We start from the raw sequence: 6,000 nt of genomic DNA on the forward strand, positions 1-6,000 counted from the left end.
CCGTGCACCATCTCCTCGCTGTGTAATTTTTGTAGAGCAGTAAAGTTTAAGTGCTGCCTTGCATGCCACCTCCAAGATACCTCTTCGGTCTTGGTCAAGAGGTAGACGGGTTGCTCTATCTCCAACTCTAGGATGTAAAGATGGTTTGTCGTGCACCGAACTTGCGTGAGCAGCCGTCGTCGATCATTGCAGATTTTGAGTAGCTCGCACTCGATGGAAATGAAGTAGCTGGCCTATCGAGTTGACCCGGGCTCACAAGGTTAGCCTTGAACCTCGTCATGAAGTAGACGCCGGTCAGCTTGCGGTGCTCGCCTCCCTTGCTGATGAATAGGATGGTGTCGCGCCCTTCGATCTCAACGACAGAGCCATCGCTGAATTTTACCGTCTCGCGAATATCCGAATCGAGCTTAGAGAACGCAGATCTAGCCCTAGTCATATGGTTTGTTGCCCCTATGTCGAGGACCCATCGCCGATGCTCATGCTGCTCGTCCCTCTCGCCGATCTGAGAGAACACTCGCTCCTCCTTCAGTTGAATTGGCTTCCCAGCTGGTGCCTTTGCTACGCCCAACCTGAGTTCTTCCTCGGGTTCGATGCTCACCAGAGGAGCAGTTATGCTGTCTTCGATTACCTCCAACTCCGTGGATTTGGAATCAAAATTGGAGACGTCGGATAAGACCGATGCACTTACCATGAAGAGAGTTGAGGATTGAGCCACATGGGCCTTCTTGGCCTTCTCCATGTTTTTGAGCTTGCTCAAGTGACCTCTCTTCCCACAGTTCGAGCACTGGATCGACCCGCCATCGGTCGAATCCTTCTTTTGATACCCATCTTTCCCGCGCATGCGCCTGCGAGATTTCCATGGCTTCTTTTGATCTCCGTCTTTCCCGCACGTGCGCCCGCAAGATTTCCATGGCTTCTTACGCAAAGCCGCCTTTGCGGTTGGAGGGCCCGTTGCTCTCGCTGGTGTTGTCGCGGAGCTTCTCCTTATTCATGAGCTTGCTCAAGTGACCTCTCTTCCCACAGTTCGAGCACTGAATCGGCCCGCCATCGGTCGACTCCTTCTTTTGATCCCCATCTTTCTCGCGCATTCGCCCGCGAGATTTCCATGACTTCTTACCGCCTTTGTGGCTGGAGGGCCCGTTGCTATCGGGGACGACCTGCAGCATCTTCTTCACGATTTCTGTCCTCCCAGGGCGATTGCTCGGTGCGCTTGGTGGAGAGAGACGCCATCATCTCTGGGGGCACAGAACGTAATATGGCGGCGAATGCCAACCTGGCTTCTTTTGATCCCCATCTTTTCCCGCGCATGCGTCCGCGAGATTTCCATGACTTCTTTTGATCCCCATCTTTCCTGCGCGTGCGCCTGCAAGATTTCCATGGCTTCTTTTGATCCCCATCTTTCCCGCGCGTGGTGAGAATACCACTTCCTTTTTACGACAGTCTATACTAGCACGACTTTTCGCTAGCCAATCCATGCTTAGTATTACGTCAAAATCGGTCATCGTTACTAGTATTAGGTGTATGCTTAGAGTTTGGTTCGCTAATATTGCTTTGTCATTCTTTACTCTATCCTTAGTTACTAGGGTTCTAATTCGAACCTGGTCTCTAGCCTAGAATGGGCCCTCTTTAGTTTCACCTCATCCTCTTCCTCTAGTGTAGGGGTTGTCCCCTTCCTTGTCTTACTCTTTCGTGTGGTCTAGGCAGCATGATTCTAAAAACCAAGATAGTATTAAGTCTAAGGCTCATCACTATGCATATATACTATTAAAAATACATATACTAAAGTCACATCATATTGCAAACAAAATCACTCAGCATGCAACAAATCACATCATACTCTCTAATAAATACATGAAATATCACAAAAAATTCAGTAATATCAACTGAAAAATGCATGCGAGTTCGAAAACGTTTCTCTTTTGTAATCTTGTGCAAGGCGTACTTGACGGTGACGGGCCATCGATGTTGGGACCATGGAACGTGCCAAGCCTACATTATAGGCTAGTCTATAGAATCTAAAACCTAGAGCTCTGATACTGACTGTAACGACCCTAAATTTTCACATACTCAAACTCGCTACTAACGTCTCATTCTCATCTCTAATGCGAAAATATAACTCTTCAATTGAACATCATTTATAACATATACTTCGAAACGCTTAAAACAACTTCCTCTGGAAAACACAACCATGATCTTAGGTGTTTAAATATGAAATAATGATATTTAGAGAAAATAAAAACAAATACAAAATAATTTAAAACAATGAAATGAAAAACAACCTATTCTAACCTAACCTTCGCAGACCGTTTTAAAGTTTTGCGGGGATGCCCGAAAGGGAAAGCCCAAAGATGACAATATCGGCTAGCGGTGGGCATGGGTCATTACATTCATAATCAATATATTACTCTCAACATCGAGAACTTGGGCAAGAACTATGTAAGTGATATGCAAAGTAGTAAGTGATATGCAAAGTACATTCTAGAAATAATAAGGGGAAAAAAATCATAAAAAAAAGAACCAATCCAACCAAAATTTCAGGTTGATTGGGTTAGTGACTTGAATAATCGAATCACAGTTCACCACCCAATTCAATCTAACGCCTTATTTTCTGGGTTAGATTGTTTGGTTATTTTTTTTAATTATTTAAAAAATTGTACTAACCCACAATATATATTATATCAATAATTGAAATCCTAAAAAGTTATAATATCAATTACAAGGTCCTTTGGGGGTTATTCATCCATAGCAGTCAAATATTCTTAATATCCAGGGTAAGGTTGGTTAGGGCCGAATTTGATTAAAAAAATGTCAACCTCGCCATTATAGTTTTAATTAACTAGAATCAAGCCATTATAGTTTTCAATCCGTGACATTTTCGTAATTTTGATGAAGTTCAAGGTATATTAGTAAGTTTTCATTTTCTAAATATTTTATTATTATTGTTAGGAAAAATAAAATAAATAAAAAAAAAATCTTTTTAGGTATTGATAATGAATTCACTTGCCATTTTTTAAAAATATTAGAAAAACCCATAAAACACATGAGGTGAGATAGTGATTTTGCTTTCTTTTATTTAGGAATTAAGCTTTTCTTTTAATAAGTGAAATATAACGTCTAGTTGGTTGCAATTTATAGTTCTTATTTTTGTATCCTTTTTCTTAGTCTTTATTTTATAATAAACTTTTAAATCACATTTTAATTTACAAATATCTTTCATTTAAATTGCAGTCTCATTCGCTACAATCAAATTAATCTTGTGCAGAGTCATTAATATTTAAAAAAACTTTCAAATATTCTTTAATTATTGCATTATTCCAAAAATAATAATAATAATAATAATAATAATAATATAATTAATATTAAAAACTTTTTTTGTTACATTAATTTATTTATCAATTTTATTATACTAATATTCGAGCTTTAGTTTACTAAATTTGAAAGGAGGATACCGAAGAAAAAGACGATATTTCAATGTGAATAATTTTATTGGACCCATTCGATATGTGCCACTCAAGGCATCTAGGTATTTTAAAGTTAGGTTATGGTTCAACAAAGATGTGGTTTAAATGATTTTATTGAGATAGAATAATAGATCAATCAATAGAGATTAGAGAATGACACATAATAAGATCATAGTAAATGACCATAGTGGGCGAGATATGTGTCTGCCAACCATTTACCCAAAACAATCTCTGTTTCCGTGTTAAAATGGCCATGATCCCACGAAAAGCCTTCAAATGTGGTAAAGTTTACAGGCAACTCCCGAGAGTCGATAGTAATGATGTCTGGAAGCTCTTTTTGGACTGCATCTTCAGCTGCTCTCACTGCCGGCAAGTTATGAGTATCGTGCTTCATAAAAAAGTCATAAAGGGATATCTTAACAATAATGACCGGTAAAAATCTAGGTTTTATATCATTGCGGATGTCGGTGATGAACTTCTTTAAGTTGTCTTTGTATCTTTGAGCGGTGTCATTCATAGCCGCATCGCTTTCTCCTTGATACCAAAACAAAGCACGCACAACTCCACCTTCTTTTTCTGATGTTTTAATTCGTTCAATGAAATTTTGGTAAAAAGTTGCACTAGGATTGCTAGGGTTTTTTATCCATTGTTCAATTAAAGTGCCACCTCTAGCACAAGGAACCAAACCCACGGTGCCTGCCTTTTGTCCAGCTTTTTCTTTGAACTGGTGAGCAAACGGTATCCCCGGACCAATCCCTGGAGTGTGACTAATGTCAATCCCCAAATGGAGAGGTTCATGTGCTATCTCCCATTGGCGCTCAGGGTTCAACCGTAGGATGGATGGGTCGGATTGACACTCCAATGGGACCTTTCCATCCCACACAAGTTTCCCGTTTTGAATTTTCTCTACCCCACCTCGACCAGCCATGTTGCTCTGACCGGCAAGGATGAATATGTTGGTGGGAGAAGTAGCCCCTGAAAGGGAAGGGCTAAACAATATCATACACAACAAGATTGATAGTTTCAGCAAAACCATTTTGACCCTTTGTGTTGTGCAAATAGACACTGAAGAAAGTATTAAAAGAATTAAAAGCTACTTTTCTTGTCGGGAAGAATTGATAACTTTTTGTGTCTGTTTGCACAGACACAACTACTCTCCTGTTCGTTTGCACAGACACAACTACTCTCCTGTTCAAATTCTTATCACTCTCCTATTTTATAATTGATCTATGCCTCTTCATTCCTTGGTTAGTGATCCTCACTTTTTATACTTAATTTTGATTCTATTTTAAGTATTATTTAAGTTTCAAAATCAATTTCAATCGATCAATATTTGTGGATGGGAGTATTTTTCGATCTTAATCATCTTGGATCACACCTAATTTGTTTAATAACACTTCAACCTTCTATCTCTTTTGACCAATCTTGTCTTACATGTCTTTTTCTATAGAATAAAAGACGAGATCTTTTGACATTAAAATATATTAGCTTAATTCAAGAAGTAAATAAATGTTTTCTCTTCTAATTTTCTAATAACAATTTTAATATCTAACAAGAAATTTCTTCAGCTTTGAAGCCAAAAATAGATTTACCCTTTAGTTTTAAATCTTAAGATTTTGATTGGAGAAATTTAAATTGATTATTTATTTGTTTTTTTTAATTTGAAGAATGTGTAAATATCTATGTTAATTATAAAAAATTTAATAAGAGTTTTTGGGTGATATAATTTGTATCAAATTAGGTGTTCTTACTCCATGAGAGAAATATATATGTGAATATTTTGACTTTGTTTTTCATTTATTAATGTGTCGTGTTAATGCAAATTATAAATTTGTGAAAGATAATGTCACGACCTAAAACAAAGGAATATTAATGTGATGTTCCACATTGATTGGAGAGGAGGACAAAACATCATTTACAAAGATGTGGAAACCTTCCACTAGCAGACACATTTTAAAGCCTTTAGGAGAAGTCCGAAAGGGAAAACTCAAAGAGGACAATATCTGCTAGCAGTGCGCCTGGGTCGTTACAAATGGTATCAGAGCCAAACACCGGACGTTGTGCCAGCCTTCTCGCAATTCCCCGAAGAGGGATAGACACGAGGCAGTGTGCCAATAAGGACGCTGGGACCCAAAGGGGGGTGAATTGTGATGTCCCACATTGATTGGGGAGGAGGACAAAACACCATTTACAAGGGTGTGGAAACCTTCCTCTAACATATGTGTTTTTTTTAAGCCTTGAGGGGAAGCCAAAAAAAAAAAAAAAAAAAAGCCTAAAAAAGACAATATTTACTAGTGGTGGGCCTAGCTCGTTCTTCTAAATGGATGAATATTGTAGGTTAAATTAAACCAAGTAAAACTAAACATAAGAGAGTCTAAACCGTCAATGAGCTAGATTTGATGAGCTTTTTTGTGCATCAACCAAACTCACTCTATGGCTTTATTTATGTGCTATTATTTATGTTATGTGATATGAATGAACAATATGATGTATTTATGTGCTATTATTTATGTTATGTGATATGAATGAACAATATGAT

At 38.2% G+C, this 6,000-nt stretch overlaps 1 pseudogene; it reads right to left on the bottom strand.

Annotated features, from left to right (window-relative positions):
- Positions 1-3,558: 3,558 nt before the first annotated feature.
- On the bottom strand, positions 3,559-4,602 carry LOC111798820 (putative carbohydrate esterase At4g34215 pseudogene; annotated as a pseudogene).
- Between the last annotated feature and the right edge of the window lie 1,398 nt (positions 4,603-6,000).

The sequence above is a fragment of the Cucurbita pepo genome, chromosome 7, assembly GCF_057944985.1.
Source record: "Cucurbita pepo subsp. pepo isolate OVF chromosome 7, ASM5794498v1, whole genome shotgun sequence".
In the NCBI taxonomy this organism is placed as follows: domain Eukaryota; kingdom Viridiplantae; phylum Streptophyta; class Magnoliopsida; order Cucurbitales; family Cucurbitaceae; genus Cucurbita; species Cucurbita pepo.